The following is a 16,432-nucleotide window of genomic DNA, read 5'->3' as shown; positions in this document are numbered from 1 at the left end:
GTTTCTACAGATTGTGGCGGCGATGGACAAAAGAAACACACCAAAGACAGTTAGCGTGGTCTTGGACTTGCGGTGATGTCGTGATACGCTGTTATTGCTAACTCTGTGCTTGCTGCCTCAACTCTCTCTATGCCAGTCTTCTCTGCCTTTGAGCATCTCACCATCAAGCTCCCCTCTCCCATGTCCCACACCCTTGCTGTTATCTATCGTCCACCAAAGAATAACTCTGCTTTTATTATTGAGTTCTCACAATTCCTCTCCCTAATCTGCAGTTCAACTGACACAATTCTACTCTTAGGATGTCTGCCAATTTTCTTCAGCTCAACATCAACAAATCTGAACTTCTTCTAGTAGGATCGAAAACTCAACTCAAGAATCTCAATATTGCTGCCTTGAACTTCGGAATCTGTCTGCTGCTGCCTTCCCCCACTGTACGAAGCCTTGGTGTACTTCTGGATAGTAACCTCTCCTTTGATGTCCAAATCTTCTCTGTATCAAATCCTCCCGAAACAACTCCCCCGAAACATCTTAAAGGTCCGTCCCTACCTTTCCCTCCCGGATGCAGAGATACTCTGTCATGCATTCATCTCCTCTCAAATCAACTACGGTGGTCTTCCGTCACACGCCATAAACAGACTGCAGCTGGTTCAAAATGCCACTGCTAGGATCCTTACCAGATGTAAAAATCATGATCACATTACCCCCCTTGCCCAACTGCACTGGCTACCTGTTAAGTTCAGGATTACTTTCAGAATTCTCCTTCTTGCCTACAAGGCCCTCCATCACACAGGTCCAGAGTATCTCTCGAACCTGCTGACCCGCTATGTCACTGCATGCAAGGTCCTCCGACTCAGTCCTGCTGGTTGGTTATACCCAAGTAAAAGCACGCCACACTCAGAGAGCCCTCTTTTAGCTTTATGGCCCCGACTCTCTGGAACTCTCCCAGCTTTAGTGCGTGTAGCTCCCACAATCGCTTGCTTCAAATCAACTGTACTTGATCTCTCTTGCTTTTAATGCTCTCTAAGCCTGGTATCTGTTATTAGCTGTTGTCTAAATTGCTATTTCAGGTTTTTTACTCCATCTTATCTGATTCTGTGTGACACACGCATCCACAATGTTTAGAATTCACATCCTAGCCTTTTATTTAATGTATTATGCCTGTATTTTAACGTTGTATTTAATGTACTGTGCCCTGTATTTCACTGTATTTAATGTATTATGCATTGTTCCTCACTATCTTGTAAAGCGCTTTGTGATGGTGGTCCACTATGAAAGGTGCTATATAAAATAAAGATTGATTGATTGATTTATTGATTGATTTATTGCTGATGAGGTTATAATGCATGATATCAGTGAAAATAATAGCCAAGCTTGTTTTTTCACTGCCAGAAATAGAAGCAGGCTAATTATAAGCAGTATAGACAGCACTGTATTAGGAGAATGGCAATAAGTATGTATATTAATAAGAATCATTTAGGACGCCATCAAGTTCAGAAAAACGTTCTTTTGGAGTTTTTGATTCTTGAAATGGAAAAGTGGATTTAGTAAAAAGGTGACTCAGTATTGTTATTTGAAAAAAATTGAAATAATGTGAAAAATCTGTATCCCTCAAGTAACAAGAATTTTAAATATGCTTTTATATGACAGTAGCTCTATACTCTGCTGCAGTATCATGTGTATTGTGTATTTCATGATCCCAGAGAATGCCAGCTTCTAATCAGTCAATTTGATAAGTTTTACTTTCTCATCGGGTCGTTTAAGTTCCCAAAAACTATTATATAGGGAACAATGAAATCAATAATGTGTGATTTAACATATTTTCTGTACCAGGTATTCTGTTTCTCATACGTTTTACCACAGGTATAGATGCCATACCAAGAATGAAAGTGACCCAAAGTAGAACTCCCTACTCTGAGCCACTTTCAGAGTGCAAACAGTATTTTTTAAAGCGACACTGTTCAAACAGCTGTTTTTAAAAGCTAAACAAGCGACGATGTCTGATTTCAGACATTTACCCACAACAGGAACAATCCCGCTCTTCTTCCTCACCGAAAACACAAACGTGTCTGCACACGTAAATTGGCTACTTAATTATTCAATGTAAGGGTCCACTATTTACCATAGCTATTATAGCATGCAGGGCAGGAGAAAACACTCACATCATTCTGCTGCGCAGCTTAGACAAGTAACCTTGCTGTTTACTAATGGGAAATATAGGCTACTGTGGTAAAGTCTGTGGCACTGTAATAAATAATGTGTATGTGAGCCTAAGAATGAAACGGGCTGTGTATCCAGAAAAGCTCTAAAAATGACAAAGTGCCGAAAACAAGGTATGTTTAAAATTGCCCACTAGATGCAATAGATTAACAAGGTCAATGTTTAAATCAGTCGTGTTCAATTGTTTTAATGATCTAATTTAGATGCCCTATTTAAGAGGCTCTATGTGTTTGCCTCGAGGAAGGCGTGTTGGAGTTCATGGAGCAGCCGAAGCAAGTAAGAGATATAAAGTCCTTGTCCTTGTACCACTCTGTATGAGTACAAACATCACCAGCTCACTGTGTGAGTCAAGGCTATTTCAAGTCCTGTGTGGAGTTACAGTTCATTACTGTTTACAACAATTGTGTTTCTGTTCAGTTGTTTGTGTTGGATAAACAGCTTAGCTGTTCCGACTATCAGTTAGGGAGTCTGTGTATAGTTAGCACTCTAAACAGGAGTTAGGTTTTTGTTTGGTTTTAATTATTTTTTTGTTTTGTTTCATCATTGTAAATAATAAACAATGCGTCTTTGTTTTGGGAAACAACTCCAGTATATTATTACATCCTGGAACAAATATATGGCCACTGGATGACACTTGGTGTCAGAAGCTGGATTAGAGCGTCCCCTGGAGTCTTGGAGAAAAAGTGCAGAGTTTTGTTCCCCCCTTTCCCTCTTCCCGAAAATAACATGGAAGATGTGGTAAAAGCCCTTCTGCAAGCTTCCCCCACGTAGCAAGAAACCAACCGTGTGCAGCAGGAACAAGAAGTGGTACAACGGAGCACACCACTCAACTTTTGCTGGAGCAGCTGATCCAAGCGACAGGAGCTGGCTGCTAGGCTCAGTTCGGCTGAAGTTTCCAACATGGTGGTGAGCAACATGCAGAGTCATCTATTTCAGGAATTGACCAGGGACGACTACGTGGAGGTGTACCTGCTGTCATTTGAATTGGTGGCCACCAGAGGCCTGGCCAAAGGCTCAAATGGCTAGCACTGTGGTCCCATTTTTAATAGGTGACACCTAAAAGGCCTACTATGATCTTGACTAGTCGGCAACAGAGAACTATGACCATCTGAAGGCTGATATTTTGGCACGGGCAGGGGTGACCTCAGCAGTGAAGGCACAGCTCTGCCTGGCCGAGAAAGGATGAGCAAGCCCAGAGGCCACAAATATTTGATCTGATTCACCTGGCCCGACGCTAGTTGCAGCCCAACACTGCTTCCAGTGGTTGAAATTCTGGTCATGGACAGATTTTTAAGAGTCATGCCACCCTCTCCAAGGAAGGGGGTGGGCCAATGTGACCCTTCCACCCTCGATGACTTTGTCGCTGTTGTTGAGCGACAACTGGCTGCAGAGGACTTGACAACTCAACCGGTCCCAACTTCACCCACGAGAGGATGGCAACCCCCCAAGCGAGACAACGCCCCGACAAAAATTTGGGTAAGAATGAACTGAGGGGAGGGGTCGTTGAAGAGCGGCCTGTGGCTGTGAAGGGACTGGGGTTACCAGGGGGAAACCAGGATATAAATACTGTACCAAGTTCAGATTGATACCAAAACTATAAATGTTATAAAAACTGGTGTTTTGTAAAATGGTCACAGGTTAATATATTAAACCAAACAAAAAGGTACCTTTTATTTTCTGACCTATTTGAACACCAGTTAATGAAAACATTTAAAAAAGTTCTCTTACCAGACAGCAACTTGATTCCAAAACAACCTGAACCCTTTGGGGAGGCACAAAAAAAATAAGGCCAGAGATTGCAAAATCTCTGGATTTCATTTGAGAGGATGATTAGGAAATAATGTTACTGGATACACTACGGTATATTTACAATTTCCGTTCTTTTTTTCACCATTTGAGTCAAATTTTGTTAAATAAGGATCTTGTCATACTTGCAGCCAATGTTCACAGTATGTAATCACTGTCCACAGCATTTCATGGTTTCTATAACTCACTGTTTCATAAAGGACTAAAGAGCAACCCAAGCTGACTATGCTGCCTAGATACATCATATCAGAACTGAAGTGATAACCCAGTTTTAGCCGGGTTTATCTTTAATTATTGTCAGGGCTGCATATAGAGTATGCTTCATCAACTGGATAAATATTTGACTGCTATTCAATAAATTGCATTTGTTTACTTTAACTGTGTGCTCAGCATTATTCAGACATTCTACATTAGGTGATGTAATGTGTATCGCATCTCCACAGGTGACCAGAGCTGTTCTCTGTATGAGGTCAATTAAAACTCATATTTTAAAAATTAAACATTCTTGCACTTCTTGATTTCAATATTTAATTATAACCTATGTCAAAGCCTAATCTCTGACTCAGTCAGGCATTAAATTAATCAAAATAGGCAAAAATGTATAAAATTCTTAAGCAACGTTTTGGCTACTTCACAACAGAATGTGTGAGATGCAGCTAATTCTATCCACCTCTACATCTTGTTATAGTAACCCATGGATAAGCTAACTGGACTCTAGGGCTTAAGTCTGTTCTATTTGAAATCCCTCAAGTCTGGTATGGTTATTATCATTTTCCATCCACTCAAAACCAGGTGAGAAGTAGTTACAATAATACAAACGATAGAGCTGAAGACATGATAACATCTGTTAGTTATGAACTGTTCACTGTTGCACCAACCAAAACCTTTATTAAAAGCAAATATATACCTTATTCCAGAAGTTCTTGGTTGGTTACTCCCAGTACATGCACTTCATATATTTCCATTTTTAATAACCAATGTTTTAGGTAAGGATTGAATGTGCATTTTATGTAGATTTCTCTGATATTTTCATTAAATACACTGTATTGTGAATTTTAAAGCTGGGGGAATACTGTCTTACATTCTGTAGTAATAGTTACCAAATATTATACTTCCCATATTTGTTGTTCTGATATTCATTCACATAAACAGATATCAACACATGTATGTTGGGAAATCTAAGGATATTCATAAATGTAATGAGCTCCCAAATAAATAAAGAAAATACGTGGATACGGCAGCGATTTTTAGCTACACCTCAGCTGGACGGTCTAGCTGAGGTGTGCCTAAGCATGGCTCGAGGAAATGAAGCACTAGTGTGGGTTAAAGGTCCCATAATCCGAGTATCAAATTAAAACCTGTTTTATTTGTTTTGTACATTTAAATGTATTTGTATAAACTGGTATGCAAATGAATGACAAACATTTGGAACTAGGTCAAGTTTGAATTTGGCTGATCCAATTGAAATGGGGCCTAGATTTCTCACTGCAACACTTAGGAGTGTCTTCATTTACACTTACCGTAAAAAAACGTTGTATAACTCGATTTTCTAGGCATTTTTGTGGGGCCCTTAAAAGGGAGGAGCGACTAATACACCAGTGCAATGTATGTAACAAACAGCTATTGGTTAGAAAGCCAAGTAAACTTATCAAGTCTGCAATGCAATATTCTATAATGCAGGTGTCTTTGTGACTGGATAAACTGATAGAGGAGGAAAGTGTTTACGGCCCGATGTAGAAAACATTTAGTTTGAATGGGGTACTTTTGAATGACTTTAATACATACTGTAACTTGTTCTACATGTCGGTGCAATGCAGTGGTACACTTGTAAAGTATGTGTATGGTTATGGTTCTGATTAACAAAACAAAATGGAAATGTAATGCAATTGTACTGCACTGTATGCAACACTGAGACGTGTTGTTTACTAGCTATTATTATTATTTGTTTACTTAGCAGACACCTTTATCCATGACTAGGGTGAGTGAACTATGCATCAGCTGCATCACCCAAAAGACAGAGCATAAGGAGGTTAAGTGACTTGTTCAGGGTCACACAGTGAGTCAGTGACCTCCTGGTTACAAGCCCTTTTCTTTAACCACTGGACCACACAGCTTCCTATTATTAGATGGTGCACTATTTTGTTTATTGGATTTTTTTTTTGATGTTTTTATTGATCCAAGCAGCACTGTTTAATACTTTTCTTTTAAATTTGAATTAATACAACAAATCTGTAAAAGCCAATGCAACTCGAACTATTGTCTAAGTACATTTTTTGAAAGAAAAGCCAAGAAGATATGTTCTTGAACTTGTTTGGGTACTTAATAAGCTAAAATAAAATAGGTTAATACAGATGTGCTGTCGGATGTATAACTTTAATTTACTCTATGTTAATAATTACTTTTTAATTTTAGAAATAGTTTGTAGCAGTTTAACTAAAAATAAAAAAACAACACTGCCAACTTATTAATGGAATCAATTGTTGCAAACAAGAGTTATTTCGAAACGAATCCTGTGCATCTTTCTTTATATATCGGTGTTGAGCATGTAGGGAAAAAAATAAATTGTAAAAAAAGTATTTTAAACACAGAAAAGGTAATCCCCAACTGTATCGTGAAGTAAAAGATATGAGGGATGTTCCATGCAGAGGCAGTGTTGTGGTAATTAAGAAAGTCATTCTTTACTGGAATTGCACTTTGATCTCTGGTTTCTCATTTCAGAAACCACCAGGGGCTGCAGCCCTCTCCTGACTTACCTTCTATCGGCTGCTTGCAAAAACAGCAAATATAAAATAATAATAATAACTGCTCCATCTATAGGGAGAGGGCAGTAAATTGAAACATTGCAGTAACTTGGGGTCGGGGGTGTGGTGTTGTGGGTAGCAATCAAAAATGCAGTACACTATTCTGACCAGCAATATCTCCCTGTAACAGAGCAGTGATATAGTTTTCACATGTGAGGATGGGAATTTTTGTTTGTGTACGGATTGATTTATTTTTGCCTGGAAGATTGATTTAAAAACACAAAGTAAAGAACTAAAGTTTATCCTTAGTCTCCAGTAGGCAACTGCATATGGAACAGGCAGTGCATGATGAACTGACATTACAGGTTCTGACCACAGGTGGTGGAGACATTGGCTCCCGCTGTCGTACGCATGTTACGCACTGTGCGTACCATTGGTTTGAAAACTTCCAGCTTCATAACTGTGGACTCACATATAATCTCGTGTCATCGGTTGAAGCGAAACAGACATTTTAAGTTTATAGGATTGTACTGTTTATTTAGTGGTAGTAATGAGCAAACAGAAGCAGATACATTTGGTTGAAGCTTCAACAAGCAGAACTTTATTTCCATAAAATCTTGATTCCACCATGCTGTTGTCAATACACTTTTAGCAGTGTAAGTGCTAAAAGTGTATTGACAAGCAGCACTGTATTTTTTAATAAGTAGTTCTGCAATTGGTTATTTCAAATTTAATTTATGCTGCATGAAGTTATAAAATAAGGAACTTCCTTGGGACTTTAACATGATTGTTATTATTGCTTATAAAACTTAAAAAGTACAGCAGGTTTGTAGACTGTTTTGCTGTTTATGTAACAAAGCAGCATTTCCCATATTGAATGTAGTTTACTGGTATTTTTCAGCAGAAGTATCTTTCAAAAAGATTTGGCCTTTAGCCAGCCAGTAAAACAAATGTTTACTATACTTGAATCCAAGGCAAATATTAAGTTGATCATTTAACAAAAGGTTACTACATAATCGTCTAATAACTTGTGATAACAGAGTGCCAAAAGGGGACACAGCACAGAACCACTGCAAAATACAACGAGAAACACATTTAAAATAATAATAATAATGAATTATATATCAAAATAAAAATGTTGGGGAAGTTTGTTTGTTTTTTCTAGGTATTGAACATACTGGGTAGCCAGGCTCTGTATCTATAATCTTTCGGGCTGAAGGACCCGGCAGCCACCGCTCTGTCCTATGGCGTTCATCCAGAGCTATATGTTTTTGGAATCCGGAAATGATGAAAAAATGTTTCAGAAGGAAAAGAAAAAAGACCCAAACTCCTATGAGTGAAAGTTAAGGAATTAAAAAGTGGGAGTGATATTACCAATCTAACACGGTCAGATTTATTTTTCAGAGTCTGTGAAAGCAAGGAACAGAAAAAAAAAGGATAACAGCAAATTCAGTGATACTGTATTGGTACGTCTAACTTTGAAGAAGGAAAAAGGCGAGCTTGAACTACTAGGAGTTGACATGTTTGAAAGGTATGAATCTGTTTTAATAAGTTACTTATAAGTACCAAATGTAACACGGGACTTGTGTAATATAGCTATCTTTAAATTACATGTTTATGTTTCCTAATGAATGTTATTTATTTAAGTTTATAAACTTTTGATTGTTCTTTTTAATGCAAAATGCTCAGCGTCAAAGTTTATTTATTGCATGATACTTTGTGACCAGCCCTTCATGCGTGCGTTACTTTGTATTTTGTTTTAGAGTTGGAGGGTGATTTTCTTGAGAGGTTTACATTTTTTTTCAAAAAGAAAACTGGCCGATGTCCCAGGAGAGAGAACTGTCTCATCCTCTTCGGCCTGCAGGGCCAGAGACGGAACCTTCACAAGAGAAAAAAAACCGTCTGCTCCCATGCACTCGGGGTGAGTCAAGCAGCGTATTATATATATATATATATATATATATATATATATATGTGTGTGTGTGTATATATATTATAGTTATCATAGTATTGAATGAATTAGAACTGTGTGCATTTTAATCCGAGTAATGTCATGAATCACCAGACCTGCCTTTTACGCGCTGTTTTGTGTAACGGAATTTATTTGAAATGTTACTAGAAGTGATCGTGTAGCATACCGTTCCAAAATACAAAAAATTCTAAGCGCCACAAAAAAAAAAGGTTGTTCAGACTTGGACAAGAAAAGATTAAATAATGTATATCCTGACTTCTCTAAAAACGAAGGTAATATAGCCGATTTGACAACCATATTAAATCAAAGAGACAACACTTACTGTGTTCTGTTCACGTTCCTGGTCGCCAAAAGACAGTTCCAAACTTTGTGAACAAATGCTAAGGCGTAAGTTTATCCATTTGAGTACGTGTCTTTATTTTCAGGGGCTTACTTTACACTTGGGAAAGAACCATTCATTCATGTTTTTTAGTAAGAAGTGTTGCGAAACATTGCCGTCACCTTTTCATGTTAATATGCTATTGCTGTTTCTTGAACAATTTGAGTTAGTGTTTGGAGTAAAACAACTATTTTTTGTTTCTATCGTTAACTGATCGAAGCTAAGTGTTGCTGTTGCAATTTATAACACAATTGCGATATCAAACATATATAGACGTTAACAGATACTTTGCATATGAAAAGCAACTTTAACTTAGTTGTGCGTTGCTTCACAGTATCCTGGAAAAATGTTACTGTTCCATTATCAGCCACCTCAAACCCGAAATATTTATACTTCACTGTGCACAGATTTATAGGTTGTACATTTTTTAGTCAATCTGGAAGTAAGGAAGGGAGGGGGCTGTGTGTGTGCCTGTATTTTAAGATGTTACACTATGTAACACGTTAAAGTAAAAATATATATATATATCAGGAGTAAAGATAAGCCTTACTTTACCCCAGTGAATTAACTACAAAACAAAGAAAGCCAAATAGCAGTTCAATTTAAACATTGTTTTGTTTATTCCCGAAATAAATAGTACATAAAGTTGAAACCATTTTTTTTTTTTCATTCCTTGCCATTGCCGTCTCTTGACATTAAACCGTGGCCATAGACACGTTTTCCAAAATTAATAACATATTTACTTGTGCCTTTTGGTAGCTGAACAAGCAAACAAAAACTGAAATTTAACTTTAAACACTTCAAATAAAACAAACGTGGAAATGGTGTTGTAAAATGAAAGGGAAAAAACCCCCCACCGTTTTGGTTCTTGTTTAATACACTCCACATAACAGAAAGTCGCAACAAAAAATATATAACATATACAATAAGTACAAAAATAACTTTACAACATTTCCAGCAAACTTGGCACTGTTTAAGCCAGGCATTTCAGCCTTTTTTCTGTCCCATGAGATTCTGGCTTGCTCTAAAGCAGCACAAGGCTTTTTTGATCCAGATGGCTGCCCATAGAGATGTGCGCACACATAATCTGGTTTGTTTACTTTTTGCTGTCTAAAACTTTTAAATAGAGGCTCCAGCTGCTGTGTTGATCCTGTGTTTATATATAATCTCACATATCACACACAACTCTTTTTCATTTGCCATTTTTGAAACTGTTGGGCAACTTCTGGTGAGGCGGTAAATAAGTGCAAGGTATTTTTGTCATTTCTAGCGAATATGAACGTCTGATTTTTGTATACTAATACATGTCAAAAAATATTCATTCAAATATTCGGGTACATTAGTTCTGGATAGTAAAGACATCAATAATGACTAATAATTTAGTTGTTGTTGGTGCTGATTGTTTCAGGTTAACCCCCTAATTTTGAATCCCAATTACAGTAATGCTAATGTGCACTATGCCTGTTGTATCCATGGAACATGTGCTCAGTCTCAGAATAAAGTTGTTTTTACTGGGAGTAGTAATTCAAAACTTCTTGCTGACTTCATCACAAGCATAATCAACTGTTTGAAGGACATCAGCGGCTGTTGACAGAAAGAAATGGTACAGAGAAGTTTAGTTGTGTTTGCCCCCAGTAAAGAACTGAACCAGCACAACACCAGAGAGAATTTGTTGCGTCTAAGTACGGTGTTCAAAAGACATTCTTGTCCAGCCATGTAGTGGCCAGGGTAGGGTAATTTTCTGCTGTCTATTTGCTTGTACTTCAGTAATACTGTTTTACGACCAACCAGTCCACCCTTAATTCTCTGCAGAATTAAATTAATGGTAGTAGTTCTGATGTTGGGTAACAGTAGTTTTTTCCCCACATTACCATAGCTAGATAGAGAAAGAAATGCAGTAATTTAAAATATCCCTACTAATAGCCATCATATTAAATGTTAAAAGTGCTCCCCTCGATTATAAGTTTGATATTAGTTATGTTGATGCAGTTTTAAGAAATGTAACTGAAGCAGCACTTCTCTTCCCTCTAAGAGCTTTGTGTCTTGTGGACACCCCCAACATTTTCACTGGGACCCCCCAAAAATGTCCTCTCGGACCTTTTTAGTTGCGAGTCCTGGACCCTCAGTGGGAAAAGGTTTTGGAAAGCCCTGAGCAGGGGTGTTCTTCTCAGAACACTTGTCTCACAAGTCACTGATAGAAACTTCCACCAACTACTCCTCACCACTTTTCTTACCCCTCTCCTCAACACCAGATACTGCTTTTTTTCATACATGGCAAACTAAAAAACATAACAAAAGAAAAGCTTAATTGATAACATTCAAGGTTTAGGGAAGACTACTGTACTGCATGGCATTGAGGTTGTTAATATCTGGAATATAACTTTTTCAGGCATTGAAGTTCATCAGATATGCACATGGATAAGTTTTCTAAAATACGAACATAATGATGCTTGTGATGGGATTTATATCAGGTAGTGTATGTGGTACCCATATATTACCATAATCTCCCAAATAATTGTGAACTCTGCTTATTTGTCAGCATTTCTATGCAGGCCCATGGAGGCCTAGTCAGTCAGGTTCTACTGGTGTGCAGCAGTTACAAAAAGCATTGTATTTTAAAATACAAATCAAAACGGAAGCCTTGATGCTTATTCGTTTTTGACAATTTTTGCCTAATTGCCCCACCCCCCAACACACACACACACACACACACACACGTCTGAAACTCACTCTGACTCTTTCTTAGAAATGGCCACGTTTGCAAGTTCGTATGTGTTTAAGAATTTATGTTTGGAGAGCTGCCACTGCTACAGGAGTTATTTTAATGAGGAGAGAAAAGAAAGTTAAAAAAAAAATAAGCAGAAAAGAGAATGCCATTGTGTTTGTCCTGCATGTTTCCAAAGATTTGACTGTCTCCACCACACGTTTTTTTCCTGAAATACAGTTGCAACATTCATCAAGAAAAAAAAAAATGTTGCAGAACCCTGTACCCTGTTAACATCTGGCAGCTGAAGTTACTGTTGCAGCAGACGTTGGTTTTCATAATGTTATTGGTTGGTTTGCTTGTACACCAGAGAACATTTTTGCTGAAGAGGATTTTGTCATTTCCTTGAAACCATTATTTTGTCAAGTTGTTTCACTGTGTATTAAACATTATGCTTGTTTTCAGTAAACATTTTGATTGTATCGTGGTTCAAACACATGCATAAAAGCGCTAAACTAAGTTGTCAACTTCAAGAGGTTTGTTCGGTCATGCAAAGCTTTCAGTGCAATGTGAAAGTCAAATCAGTTCAGAAAAATACAGAAGCAAACCATTATTTTTTGTACAAAAAATTAACTGGGTTAATTTGGAAAAAAGCCTGTTGTTGCACTCCTGAGATCTGTATTGTTTGTGAACCATGCTGAACATCTGTATGTCATGAACATTAAAATTCCTTTTTTTTGTTGGCTATATGGATGATTTTTCATGATCTCATACTATACTTTTCTAGATTTTGGAAATGCGCCTTCCAAGCGGCTGGAAAGAGTATACCAGTGCCAATTAGGTACAAATAACGTTGTTCCATGGGTAAAAATATGTCCAATTCAAGGAATAAACTGAAGAGTCATCATCATACTGAGACAGAATTACACTGCCTTATTCCTATAAGTTCTCATGTTAAGAAATGCATTATCGCATAACTTCTGAACACATAACGCAAAGGCCAATGAAACTCTCTCTCTCTCTCTCTCTCTCTCTCTTTCTCTCTCTCTCTCTCTCTCTCTATTTATATATATATATATATATATATATATATATATATATATATATATATATATATATATATAGGGAGAGAGAAAGAAAAACTACCAACCAACCAAGGGCACAGAGCTACTTCAGTGATTCCCCACCATTGTCAAAAGTACATAATAATACTGATAATAGTACTATTTTATTTATTTGTTAAATTTAGTGACCAATTAATATTTTTATTTATTTTCCCTCAAATTTGTAATGACCCATTTATGTGTTTTCTCCTCGCCGCAGCGAGTCCCCCATACAGCACAGACGTTCCGAGGGGAGTGTGAGCGTCCTCCAATCTCACAAGCCTAAAGATATACACACCTCCAGATTGATAAACCACTGAAATCTCAGCAGCAACCTGATCCTTACATTAAATCCTGCTGTTGAAAAGTATTTTAATACAAAGGCACTTCTCTTATTATAATGATAGTAGTTATAACCTCTTAGAAAATTGAACTGATTTGGACTTATGAATCGTATATCTTTTACTGGACATGTTTTGTTTTAAATTTAAATTCATTTTACAGTGAAGCTATTGATAGCGATGATTGCATTACTGGAGGAAGGGCATTGCTGAGGAAGGGTAACTGCATGAAACACATATTAATTGAATGTAGTTATATATATATATAATCAATGGAATTAGTAATGGTAGCCTATAGACTGTGAAGTAGCCACCCCCCCCCCCAAAAAAAAAAACCGTGCAGCGCTGCTGTAGCACAACCTAAAGCAATCCTTTTGAAAATAAATCCATAAACAGCAAAATCTGAATAGTAATCAATCATTATAGCCAAACATTTTAAATCATTTATCTAACACAAGCAATCAATTTGATTAATAATTCGATGTTAATATTGAAACATATTAATAGCTTCAGATTAGTCACGAAATGTATTAATCGTAGGCATCAATTGGATTTTTAAATTAATGTCATCAAGTACAAAAGTTAGTTTGAAAACGTTTCTATAAAAAAAAAAAAAACACATTTGCATCTCAAAACCTAGCTCACAGTACAAATGCATTTGTTACAACTCATAAACAAAAACATCATTCTATGAACACTCAACAAATTAATATTTTTAAATACAGGATTTTGACCATCCGTTACTTAAGTAAATCGAGGCTACGTATATTGTATTTTGCCAGTATTGCATGTACAGTTGTAATGTATCTATTACAAAAAAGCGAATTAGCAGTACAATTATGGCCAAAGGTTTTGCATCTCCCTATAATTAAATAATTTTGCTTCACAGAGTCGAATGAAGCCTGTGGAATAATGCTAGGTTAACATATTGAATTACATGCTGCATTGTTGTTTTCCATACTTAACGAAAAACTGACAACAATTTAAAAATGTGACATTTCGAAATCCAAAATACTACTGCACATTATGCCATCCGGTAGACGTTTGCAATATCGTTCTGTAGTTTCTTTGATTACATGATGTTAAATAAAACATCTAATTTATGTTAATCTAGGTTTTTTTTTTTTTTTTTTTTTTTAATTGTCTCAATCCAAAAAAAAAAAAAAATGTAGGTGATGCAAAACTTTTGAACATAGGCTACGAGGCTCCACCATGTGGATGGAACTGCTCCGAGCAGACCGGGCTGTTTGAGCGAACAAGCAGAACACATTCTATGGCAGGAAGGTGGAACGGTTTCGTTTGTTCGGTCTCACAAAATGATGCCTTTAGTATCACATCTCCCAGCAGAGCAATCACATGACCGTAACACTGGAATGTCCTATTGCCAGAGCACTCGCTCTGTGTCCCGCCTCCAGATAGACAATCTGTGATTTGTGAATTTGTAGCTTGATTGACAGTCCGCCAAAAACGATCTTGCTACGTTTTTATTTTTTTCTAATCTCAGTGGAGTTGACGGCACCTATATATTTAAGTCTAGTCATTAAAATGGACTCAGGGCTGGGCCCCCCTAAAGACTGGGCCTGGGTGCAGTTGCATCCCTTGCACCCCCCCACCCCCCCGGACGCCGGGCCTGAGCACATTAACAAATATTTTGTGCTATGAGGGAATGTTAATAATATTTAACAAATAGTAACATTAAACCATCCTCAGAGATAACAAAAAAGGAGAGGCTAGTGACATTGCAAACAGTTTGTATCACGTACTAAAGAAATAAACTGCACATTTTACTATTCTATTTGTAAATATATGTACAGAAGTCTGTCGCGTATCCGACTGCAGTGGGACCAGAGTAATGGCAGATATGTAAAAAGTCAGGTCGAGAATCCTGTTTTAAATACCATTATACACAGCTGTAACAATTACTATAGTCACACAATTATTGTTTTGAGATTCAGCTTCTATTATGTACGTCCCCTAAATCACTTGTTTATAATCCCTTGATTACTGGACTTATTTTAGGTTGTCAAAATATGTTATTGGGGGGTTATTATCAAAGCATTTTACTTCAGTGTTTCACCTTGCATAAGAACATTATTATTTGAAGTTTTAACTCTAAAGCTGTAACCTATGCTTGCCTTTTTAGTAAAGCATCAATTATGTTACTAGGGTCACCACCCTGAACATGTAAATGCAGTCTGGCTTGCATGATTATATTCAAAGTTCACTTGTAATCAATTGAATGTGTCAATTTCAATAATTAATATGTTTTAAATGTGACTGATGTAGAGAAAACATCTGGGATAATGCATTATATTTCAAAAGTCTCATCAGAGAAATTGCAACTTTTTAAATGTATTCAAAACACAAAGAGCTCCTAGTAGATAATGATAAATTATGAAATAAAGTAAATCCAGAAAAGAATGAAAGTGAGCAAACATCTTGTGAATATCAGATGGCATCTGATACTGGCTTTGATGTTGTCTTCACATTTGGTACACATCTGTGTTCCATACTGTGGGTATTGCTCAATAAAAAACAAGCCATTAAATGTCCACAATATTTAACGTCCTGCTATATTTTAGAAGCTTTTAAATATGCTTACTAGTATATCATATTTACTTTTACACTTATTGTGTGATCTTTTCTATATCTGTACCCCTCAGGATGCTTTATATTTGTTCATGTGGCTAGTCTCTATTTAAATAAAACCTGTATATTACAATATACTGGTGTTTGAAAGGCAACTCCTATTGCATGAAGTTCCAGACCTAAAAAAAGATGTAATTGTTTGGCAAGCCTATACTAAAAATAAAAAAAAAGAAACTAATAAAAAATAAATAAAGAAATTTGGCTCCCATATTGTTCTGTAAGAATTCTGTGTCTTCTCCAAATATTTTCTGGATGAAACACTTGATTTCTTGTTTTGCAGAAATGGGTTTGGAAGAAATAGTGTCTTTATGTATAAACATCATGACATCCAGTTCAGGTCCATATGCGTTTAAGAGGTGTGTTAATGTAGTATTTGTTTTAAATTTAAAATAAAAAAATACTTAACTTGCTAATAAAGTACACACTGGTATTGGATGTATATTTTACAGATGAGTTCCCTACTCAGTTGTCCATATTAATATTAATAATGCAATATAACCATTCTGTGTAGAGCAATGTG

The 16,432-nt window shown here is 36.7% G+C and overlaps 1 long non-coding RNA gene and 1 pseudogene across 1 annotated transcript; both read left to right on the top strand.

Moving 5' to 3' along the window:
- The first annotated feature begins 7,993 nt into the window (after positions 1–7,993).
- The window catches only part of LOC117415890 (myoD family inhibitor domain-containing protein-like), a 39,875-nt pseudogene continuing 31,436 nt past the window's right edge, over positions 7,994–16,432 (top strand).
- On the top strand, positions 8,710–12,566 carry LOC117415892 (uncharacterized). The gene is made up of 2 exons (XR_004546481.3): positions 8,710–11,586; positions 12,060–12,566. It is a non-coding gene; the product is annotated as an uncharacterized LOC117415892 (long non-coding RNA).

Source organism: Acipenser ruthenus, chromosome 7, assembly GCF_902713425.1.
Source record: "Acipenser ruthenus chromosome 7, fAciRut3.2 maternal haplotype, whole genome shotgun sequence".
NCBI classification, from domain to species: domain Eukaryota; kingdom Metazoa; phylum Chordata; class Actinopteri; order Acipenseriformes; family Acipenseridae; genus Acipenser; species Acipenser ruthenus.
This window is presented reverse-complemented; position numbering and strand designations above follow the sequence as displayed.